General features: G+C 39.0%; 1 long non-coding RNA gene across 1 annotated transcript; it reads left to right on the forward strand.

Annotated features, from left to right (window-relative positions):
• The first annotated feature begins 7,461 nt into the window (after window positions 1–7,461).
• Window positions 7,462–10,483, forward strand: LOC141407129 (uncharacterized). Its single transcript, XR_012414507.1, has 2 exons — window positions 7,462–7,527; window positions 9,401–10,483. It is a non-coding gene; the product is annotated as an uncharacterized lncRNA (long non-coding RNA).
• The last annotated feature ends 396 nt before the right edge of the window (window positions 10,484–10,879 follow it).

The raw sequence follows: 10,879 nt of genomic DNA on the forward strand, positions 1-10,879 counted from the left end.
GTGTTGTTTTAAGCTGCTAAATTTTGAGGTAACTTGCTACACAGGAATAGATAACTCATACATCATGTTAAGTATTTTAGATACATTTTCCCATTAAATCCTCACAATAAACTTACAGAGTACACACATTAGTCAATTCTACTAATGCTATGGTTTGGTTGTGGTTTATCCTTGCCAAAACTCATGTTGAAATGTGATCCCCTGTATGGCAGTGTTGGGAGGTAGGACCCAGTGGAAGGTGTTTGGGTCATGGAATGGATGGATCCCTCATAAATCCTTCTTAAGGGAGTGAGCTCTTACTCTTACAGGACTGGATTAGTTCCTATGAGAGCAAAGGTGTTACAAACAGTCCGGCTTCCTTGGTTTCTCTCTTCTACTTCCTCTCTCTCCATGTGATCTCTGTGCACATTCCTGCTCCCCTTTCACATTCTGCCATGAGTTGAAACAGCATGAGGCCCTCACCAGATGCAGCTGCCCAATCTTGGACTTTGCAGCCACCAGAATTATAAGCAAATAAGCCTCTATTTTTTATAAACTACCCAGCCTGAGATATTTTGTTTTAGCAACACGAGATGAACTGACACCCCTGATAAGGAAATAAAGGCTCTGGAGACTATTGAGTCCGTCCAAAAATGCCCGGTTATTGAGCAAACATGCCATTCAAATATTTGCTCTTTCAGTAACCACACACCAGAATAGACATGAAATAAGGAAAAAAATGAGGCTAGAGAAAGAGACTGCTCTAAAAGTCACCATGTAAAGTCTGCTCTATTTCAGCAGACCCTGAAAAAACGTCAGTGATTTTTGTCCTGTTCACCATATAAGCAAGACCTATATAGCATGTCATCATGAAATCAACTTGTTTTAAGGAGTCTCTCACTATCTCTTTAAATCTGCTCAGTAAGACTATCCTTCTTCTCTGGAAAAAAGAAATGCTGAGTCTCATAACATTTTTGGTCAATCTTAATTGATAGAAATGGTTACTTTGTCCCAGATATAATCTTAATTCAGTGATTAAGATTATCACATTTAATACACTGGTCAACCCTTCAACCCTCATTCAGATGTAATGCCTTGCCCTTCTTTCGGCAGCAGGTGGGCTACTGGGTGCCTGCAGGCAGCATGCAACCGACCTTTTATTTCTACCTCATGATGAATGACTGTCTCACTTGCCAGCTGATATGTCTTATCCACCAGGATTGAAGCGGGTAGCAGTGGGAAGGAAGAATATGGTGGGTGGAAGAATTCATCTTTGTCTCGTACTGTTGGGAGAAGGTTTCGTAATTTCTGGACCTAGAAATTACTTGAAGTTGACTTCTCACATACTTTCTTCAGAGTCTTCTGTGCCCCCACCCACCCTCACGGCCTGCAACAACCTTGACAGAATCTGGATCTTGCCTTCAACTAGCCTCTCCTCATCCCCCGTCGGCTTCTATCCCTAGCAGTATTCTTCACGCAACTTTACTTGGGTCCCTCCACCCTAACATCTGCTCTCTGGAGGGGAATCCCCTTTCAAATTATCCCAGACTCATGTTCCTGTGGAAGGTACTGTGCACTGGCATCCTGGGTGTAGCCCTTTACTCGGCTGTAACATGCTGCCTCAGCTTCCTCTTGCAGGAGCTAGGAACCATCCTGAAGTATCCTTCAACTTCAGGGAACATGTAGTGCCCCCCATTGAAGCACCCCTGTTTAGTCTTGAAGATCTTCCCATCTCTGCTGATTGCCAGAGGGTAGGGCTCACAGCACAGCTCTTTCCAATAATATCCTCAAAATCATCTCCCAACTTCAATCTCCAAACTCATCAAAACATTCCTTATGGGTGGGGAATTTCAGAGTTATGAAGCTGACTCTCCAATATCTCCTTTGAAAATCTGTTTCTAGTTTATAATATTGCTGAAATTTCAACTTTAACATCGAGTTACAACACAAGCAGAGTTTTGCTTTAGGGGGATTCGTCTCATGTATGTGGGTGAAATTGAACTTGGAAGGCACTAAGAGAGGGAGACATAATAAGCAGCTATTGAATAATCTAAGCTACAGACAACTGAGGGCTGAACTAGGGCAGCTGTAGTGGGAATGAGTATAGAAAGTTTCAAGAGTCATGGATGAGGTAGATCAGTAGGAACTGAATTAATGTGAATAGAAAGAGGGGCTTGAGAGCTGGAAGGAAAGTTTGGTCAATAATGGAAACCAGAATTCAGAAGGAGTGTATTTGAAGGGATAAATAGGCTGATCAATCATGTCGATCTTTAGGCACTCTTGCAATGTGAGGTGGAGATAAACATCAGTGAATTAGAAAATGGGCCTTAGAATTCATTAAAAGAGCAAAATCATCTGCATGGAGGTAATTACTGAAACCCTAGTAGTCACAAGATTAATGTTACAAAGTAGGTAACAGTAGAAAATGACTAAGAAAGGGAGAAAATGTTCTTTTTCCTTGAGATAACAAAAACTCTCAGGAAAGTGAAAACCCAGGAAGAAAGCAGGACTTTAATGAGAGGTAGTCATTAGAGTCAAAAGCTGAAGACAGGTTAAGGGAAAAAATACTCCTGAATACAGCCCTCAGGAAGACGTCCATCACCAGAAATGTTTCAGTGGAGTTACTGAAAGCCAATTCCAAATTCCGAGGGTCACAGATTGAATGAATCCTTAAGAGGTGGAGGCAAAAAATGTAGATTTATCCTGGGGAATTTGTTAGTGAACAAGAAGAGATCTCTAGAGAAGATGAAAGGGTCTAAGGTACATTTTAAAATAAGGATATTTGAATACGTTTGTAGGTAGAGGGGGAAGAGCCAGTGAACAGAAAGTTATTCACAGAAGCAGAAGAGAAGGGCGCTACCAGGGAATCAGGATCCCCAAAGTTCTGCAGTAGGACGAAGGACAGGCACAGGGAAATGGGCTGGCCTTAAAATTACACACAAGCACATCTCCTAAACTAAAGGGAAACAATAAAATGTGGGAAGAAAGCTCAAGACACAAAAGAAGAAATTTGAGAAAGTCCAAATTAAAGGGTTTCTTTTTAAACTTTCAATAAAGTAGCAGGTGTGGTCATCTGGGAGAATGAGGAGATTAGGTGTTGTTTTCTTGCAATGAGTAAAAAAAATTGAAGCCTCCACTGTGTGGGATGGAATTTTTTAAACACAAAATTAATCAGACACCAATAAAGGATATTTCGTAAATACCGAGGATTCAATGGAAACTAACCTCTTCTTCCTCCACCCTAATTCCATATTAATATCAATTTCTTTTTTCAGGGTTACTGATGGATATTAGGCTGTGACTTTCTCTGGAAGTGCTCGTCAATTCAAGTAGAAGAGTGGAGAAAGCAGATACAGAATTACTCTGGGCAGGCATTTTTCAAAGTAGTTGTGGATGTAGGTCAGGGTGGGGAGAGAGCGACCTCTGAGTGGCTATCCAACCATTGGTCCTGAAAGCAGACAAGGAGGATGAGATAAGGTGTCTACAGTTCAGCCCACAGGGATATCAGGTGTAGGGAGATCCCCTGAAACTATTACTATGGAATAAAAGATGAAATGCTCCCGATTATTGTAAATACAAAATTGCATGCAGGATTGTGTAAAGACAATGCCAGGTTGGGCTGCCAGAATGAGCCAACAGCGCATGATGTGCTTCCCCCTGCAGAGTCTATAAACGGACGTGCAGTCAGGGAGGTTTCACATCACCAAGATTCCTATCCCAGAAAAGCAGATGTTCATAGCTCTGGACATGGAATGTGACCCTTGTGGTGAGCCTATAAATAGATGTATGAGGGGCACCTGTCCATATGGATAAGATAGGGCTATAAACGCCCTCATCTTGTCACAGCTCTTCTAGGCCTCTTTAGGGTTAAGGCATACTGCCTTCTGAGAATTTCTGGTCTAACCGGTTGTTTAGCTTCACGTCCTGTTTCTATGGATTGTTTGTAACCAGCTTTTGCTGCAACTGTTACTGCTGATTAATATCTTGCTAATCACAGGTTATGGAAAGACTGTGTTTCTGTTTTAAGGCTCTGTTAGAAATTACTGATGCACATACTATATTGTAAATTCTTACCTCTGTATACTGTCCTTCTGCATATAGATGTTATATTAAAGAATTACTTCATCCCCTTGTGACCATCTCACCTCATAATCAAATGACCCTAATTCCCTCACTAACCTACCCCTGCCCTCACTAAACTGAATAATAAATGCTGGTATATCCAGTGCATGGGCGGCACTGTGGGACCAGAAGGCGGTGACCCCTCTGGACCCAGCTTTCACTGTCTTGTGTGTGTCTATTATTTCTCGACCTGCTGATCTGCCTGGGAACAAAGAAAGAACCCCACTGCATTGCGGGCTGCTGGCCAGATCCCACAATAGTCAGGTGGAGGTGGAAGGGCGACAGGTAAGAACCAGACAGTAGTCCCGAAAGAAGGGCTCGAAGTCTCTCAATGTTTGTGGAATCAAGAGCTGAGAAGCAAACTGAGAGTTCTCAATTAGAAGACCAGAGAATGCTTAGGTTGTTTGTTGTGTGTGTGACTGCTAGGAAGGGGAGCATAACTCCTGATATTCCAAGCCCCCGCAGGTGGTCTTCCCATTTACTCTGCCCCACGGGTGGTCCTGTGAATTTCCTGATTGCTGACTTGGGAAGAAAAAAGTCAAGTGCTTAGGTCAGCTTCTACCCTTCCCCTCTGGGGTACTAGCTCCCCTCAAGAAATGTATCATCTCTGCCGCTCTTCCACAGTTGAGGTACAGCTGGAATCAAACATTTTCCGCAACTGGCCAGTTAATTGTAACCGGTTCTGCGGTTCTGGTCTATTTGACCCTCACGCCAAGCTACATGTTGAAACTTGGCAGTTATCAATTATTTTATTTTCCACGGGTCACTTGAGAGGCAGGAGAAAGAAGTGAATTTTTTTCATGGATGCATCCGGGGACTGTTAACAGCCTACTGAGACCTCCTGACATCTGGAATTCTTCTGGTTTATTTCAGTTAGAAGCTGAATCTAGAAGAGAACCCCACTTAAACACTGTCCTGTTCCTTTCCAGTCCCATTTCATAGACGCCATGTGCTTAATCTGAGGGTCACGACTGGTTCTCTGATGAACGGCCAGCCATGGGCAATGCGGGATATCAAAGCCAGCCACAAAGAGTCAGCTGGATCTAATTCTACTTGCTAAGGAAAGTTTGCCAGTAACAGAAAATTATTCTGACTGGCTCTTGGTTTTAAAAATGTGTAAAGAAGGATAAAATTGGTCATATTTTTGTCAGAAGAAAATATTAAGGTCTGGCAGGATAACAAACAGTAGACTCAAGAAATTTAAATTTGGCGTAGTAGATAAAAAAGAAACTCTCACAACTTAAAGCCAAGTTATCTTAGGCCCTTGCTTTGGCTGCACAGGTGGATAAATACACAATCATTGCAGTGGCCATTGCCCCAGCTCCATATAAGGGAACAACTTTATGACTGTCTTTCTAACTACAAAGGTATAAATTCCAAACCCATGCTTACATCAAGTTTACATTATACGTGTAGTGTTTGAAAATTCTATTTCTGACAATGAGATTGTTTCCATAGTAACTAATGCACTCCTAAAGGGGGGAAAATGTGCACCAATTTCACACCAAAAAGTAAAAATTAAACTAAATAACAGCAGATCATGGCCATTTCGTTAAAAGGTTATTTTCTCACAAATGGTATTACAAATCTCACATGCTTCTTTGAAAAATAATATCCTCTTCCCCATCCTTGTGCCTTCTCACTGAAAGGCATATGACAGAAGACCTTTGAATAACGCACTGAAAAGATTCATCAAGAACCCCCTAAGTAAATGAGAATGAAGGTAGATGATTATAAGGCATACTATAACTTAAGTGATATTTTGTTTTATGAGGTTCTATTATAATAATAATTTCCACCTCATGTATAAGGGAAGCACCTAAACAGAATTAAATTTAGGTGCTAAAATTATATTAAATTCTATTTAAGCTCTAAATTTCAGGTAGCTACAAGAAATCTTGGATCACAAAAAATTATATTTATCATATACCAGTGAATATCTTTGAATTAATTCCTTTGCCATTAATTTATTTTGCTGTTGTTTCAGTTATAAGAAAAGTTTTGAGCAAGTATTTACTTAATTGAGCTTATTAAACCAATTTTTTTTCTCTTTAGTCATGTTGAATCACTGTAGTATGAATGATAAAAGTGAATTTATAAATTTTCATTTAAGCATGTATTATTATTAAAACAAGGGAGGCAGGGCAAAGGCTAGAATTTAGTTTTGGTTAATTGAATGTGTCCTACTCTAACAGCCTACAATAAACAAGTAAATTTAACACTAACACTGAGATTTCTTAAAGTCATGGAGTCTTTCTGCAGCTAGATATCAATATCAATCCTTTCGTCTGATCTTCTCACTGCTTTCTATGTGGTGTCTTTTTCTTGCCATTTAGAAATAATATCTCCAATAAACATTGAAAGCATTATGCTTTGTATTTTCTGTAAACCACCAACTTTGAAATCTGTGGAATAAAGTCATATATACTTTCTAGTCATCTCTCCTATTGGCATCCATAACAGGAATATGAAAAATGTGAAATAAACAGAAATAGAGGAAAGTAAACTTGTATCCCAAAAGGTGTGAAAATATCACCTTTCTTTTATGAACAATACAAGAGCAAGGCAGAGTTCTTTAAACCAAATGTTATAGTTGTAACTCCAGACAGTAAAGCAACAATAAGATAATACAACACGAAGAGAAATTAGATGTAGATACTAAACAGATGGATGATACACAGATGTTCCTAGAACAGCTGCTACAACAATAATACTTGAACAGTCTTTGGGAAAATTTAGGAGATTACTTTTCATTTCTTCAATGAACTGTATTTAAGATTCAGATCTAATAAATATTGCCACTGCATTCCTACATGTGCCTATTAGCCAATCTGAAGTACAATAAACTGAACATTCATTTTTAAATGTTTGCAGCTTATAATGGCAAACACATTCAACCTCAGGGTCACTGCTGTCATTATCAGATTATGTCCCTAATTGATCACAAATGGCCATAGCTTTCCCAAAATGATTCTGTCCCCAAATGTTGTTGATTACTATATACAGCATTCATCTGGAATGATACATGATTTCCAGTGCCATGTGAAAACCATGTACCTTGGCTCCTCTTTGGAGTAACCCAATCCATCAAAAATCCAGCCAAGCCCAGAAGACATTTTGGGTTTTGCCACACATGCTAGAAAACTGACAGCTGATGGAGGACCAAGGCTCCATTTTAATGAGTCTCCCCAGTGTTGAATCCATCACTGCCAGACTGACAAGTATCAAAACTTGGCACCCGCCATTAGAAATTGTTTAACCTAGAAGTCTGCACAGTGTAAGGGTTGAAGAGCTGCCAGCCTCAAAGTTTGTAATAATAAAAACTTGCTTAACTAAGCCACGTAACCAAATGATACATCTGTCTCACCAGTAAGAGCCCTGAGGACTGAAGCATGAAACACAGGCTTTTCCATACTTTTAGCAACTGTAAGTAATTATTTAAAATGTTCTTTTGAATTTCCAGGGTCCAAATACTGGGTACAGAAACAAAGCATTTAAGCCAGGCGCAGTGGCTCGAGCCTGTAATCCTAGCACTTGAGGCCAAGGCAGGTGGGTCACTTGAGGTCAGGCATTCAAGACAAGCCTGGTCAACATGGGGGTGAAACCCTGTCTCTACTAAAAATACAAAAATTAGCTGGGGCATGGTGGCAGATGCCTGTTGTCTTAGCTACATGGGAGGCTGAGACAGAAGAATCACTTGAACCCAGAGGGTGAAGGCTGCAGTGAGCTGAGATTGCACCTCTGTACTCCAGCCTGACAGAGGGAAACTCCATCTCAAAAAAAAAAGAAGAAAGAAAACATTTAAATCTATAAATGCAAGTTATTTGTGTGAACAATTATTATTTAGAGAAACGAATGCAAGTATAGCCAAACAGCACAGGCCCACGTAGGAAGATCTGGAGCCTAAAACAAAATCGACTCTTTATCATAGGAACGACGATTGTGAATGGCCTTGTGATGAAAGGCCTCATGTGAGGTGTGGTCTCTAGGGTATATGAAGAGAAACATATACTGGTCACCAATACACATGTGTTTCTCAACATGTCCCAGGTCCCTTGTGGTTAGCAGGAGGTAGGTGCCTATTCTGGACAATGAGTCCTGTGTGGGAATGAAGTGTGCCACTTCCTGAGTGGTTGTGGGTTGTCCACATGCTCTTCCCCTACTACAGTGATCCATGTTTTGAGATGCCAATGTCACTGAATGGTCGTGTCTCTGTAGGCGTGGGTCTCTAACCACCACCACCAACCCTCACTGAATGTAACATAGGGAAGAAAAGGTTTGTATGTATGGCCACTGAGTTACTGAAATGAATTTGCTGCTGCCATATTGCTTAATCTTACCCTGGCAGAGAAGGCTGAGAATAATTAATGACCCTCAGGCAAACAATGTAAGAGTAGAACAATCTCAGTTACCGAAACAAGAAATTCCCTATGACTAAGAACAAGAATTTTGCCAAGGCCATGGCCGGGGACAAGGTGGGAGGGAGGAGTGTGTAATGTAAAAGTACCGGTAGAGATCTTAAAATCCCATCTTTCAACAAAAGGGATTGTTTCCTGAGACAGAGTGCCAAGCTGGCTACTATAATTAATTTAAAATTTTAAATTGAAAAGTTTAAACAAGATTCATACAACGAGCAATTCCCGGTTTACTGTTAAAATTATTTAAGTAAAATACTAGTGAGTCAGTCCTCTCATGCCGAGTTGATTCTCAGATCATAGTGGCCTCAGTGGAAAAGAGCTTCAGGTAGCAGGAGTTGGTTCCAGGCCAGATTCATGCTAAGCCTACCTCATCTGCCTATCAGCATAGAATAAATCTCTTAGCCTTCTGTCCAAAAATTTTTCATAGAAATTTAATGTCTTCAGTATTGATAATAGACTATATCATTTGACGGTATTAATACAGCAGTACTACTTAATGAAAATCAGTTCATAATTTTTTTGTTTCCATATATTTCATAAAACATATATTCAAAAACATTTCTGATCGCCTTTTGAAACACAGCAACCAGCAACATGCAAAAATAAAAGTTAGAATGTCTTTACCTATTGGTTTTGGCGAAAACAAATAGAGGCCTCCATCTTTGTGCAAAAAATGCATCAATATTGTTTTAGCCAGTGAGCTTCAACATGATGAAAAAAGAAAACAAGAAATTAAAAGTGAATTTTGATTTAAATTTTGCCCAGATACAAATTGGTTTTGTTAAATTTAGAATTAGAATTCATCAAAACACCCACATTTGTCTTTAAAATATTAAACCAGCAATTTGACAGATTTCTTTCTTTCTGTGTTTTCTTTACAGCCTTGATCTGTTATGTTATAGATAGAACCACATCTAGTTTTACTAACCAACATTCAGATGATTTACAAAAGAAGAGGAGGATCACCAATGAGGAAGGCACCCCGAGACTTATGAAGAAGAGGTATCCTGATAAGAAACTGGAATTTCATATGGAATGAAGTCTCATAGTCACAGACCAAATATTTTCTGGTCATATATTTTGGCCATTACCAAATTACCACCAAATGATTGACTCAAATTGATCCAAGCAAATGTCGGAAGCTGCTTTCAGTTAGTTAAAACAATGATCAATTTGCAAACGATCGAGTATTTGATATGAGTATGATTACAAATAGACACACTAGATCTGCATAAAAAATACTTTGATTTGATTAACTTACCTAGACAACTAAATGTTTAAAGTCATTTAAAGATTTTCTTTCTGGTAGTTTTTGCATGTTTTTGCAAAAAAAAAAAAAAAGAGTTAAGTTCTTTTACTTTTTATGAATTAGTATAATATTTTATACCCCTGACTTTTAAGCTGAAATATTAAACCATCACTTTGGTTGTTGGAAATCTGACGGCAAATATATGCGCATGGTCGTACACATCACATACACAGGCGGCTTTAGAATACCATCCCACTTAAATCAATAGTGCAAAATTTATTGACCTAATTCTATCTTGAGGAGAAGGGAAAATGAGCAGTGGTGCTTTCTTATGACTTATGATTTTTCATACAGAGTTTCAGATTTGTTTATGATTATAAAGAAATCTATCCACTTCATGTCAAACTGATAAACAAATAGGACAGGGAATTACCAAGGGAAAGACATAGTTTTCAAAGAGCCTATAAATAAAAACATCAGAAGATATTTTGTGTTTAAAGAATTCAGGAACATTAAATTATTTTAAAATCATACATTTTTTCCTAATTATCACAGTGTCAAATTACTTATATGGGCAAAAACTGTTTCTGCATACATGTTGTGTGTACAGGAACGCACACATATGTACACATTCCTCAACATGTCACAAGCCTCTTAAGCAAAGTGACATTAATTCAGCAGATGTGTTTTAGCATATCATGAAATTATAATAAAATAAATATGATAAAATAATAATATTAAAATATAATTAACTGTCAACTTACATACTGAGGTACCTGATTGATTTGACCTTCTCACAGAATCAACATTCTCCTCCATGTAAATGGGTCACTTAGTAACTATTTGTTGCAATGATATCACTGAGCTTATGCTTTAAGTCAATCCTGGCTCCTTCATCAGCCACCTGATCTGAAAATACAAGATGGTAGATAGGCAAGTGGACCAGCTTGTTAACCTTCCTGGGACAGACACCTGGTCTTGGTACCTCCAGCCAGGAGAGACATGGGGCTGTGATCCAAGGGCCAAGTAGAGAGAAAGAGGTATCCAGATTAGAAACAGGATATGAAATATGATATGTGACAAGAAAGATAAAACAATGCTGATTGAATTG

Source organism: Macaca fascicularis, chromosome 6, assembly GCF_037993035.2.
Source record: "Macaca fascicularis isolate 582-1 chromosome 6, T2T-MFA8v1.1".
NCBI lineage: Eukaryota > Metazoa > Chordata > Mammalia > Primates > Cercopithecidae > Macaca > Macaca fascicularis.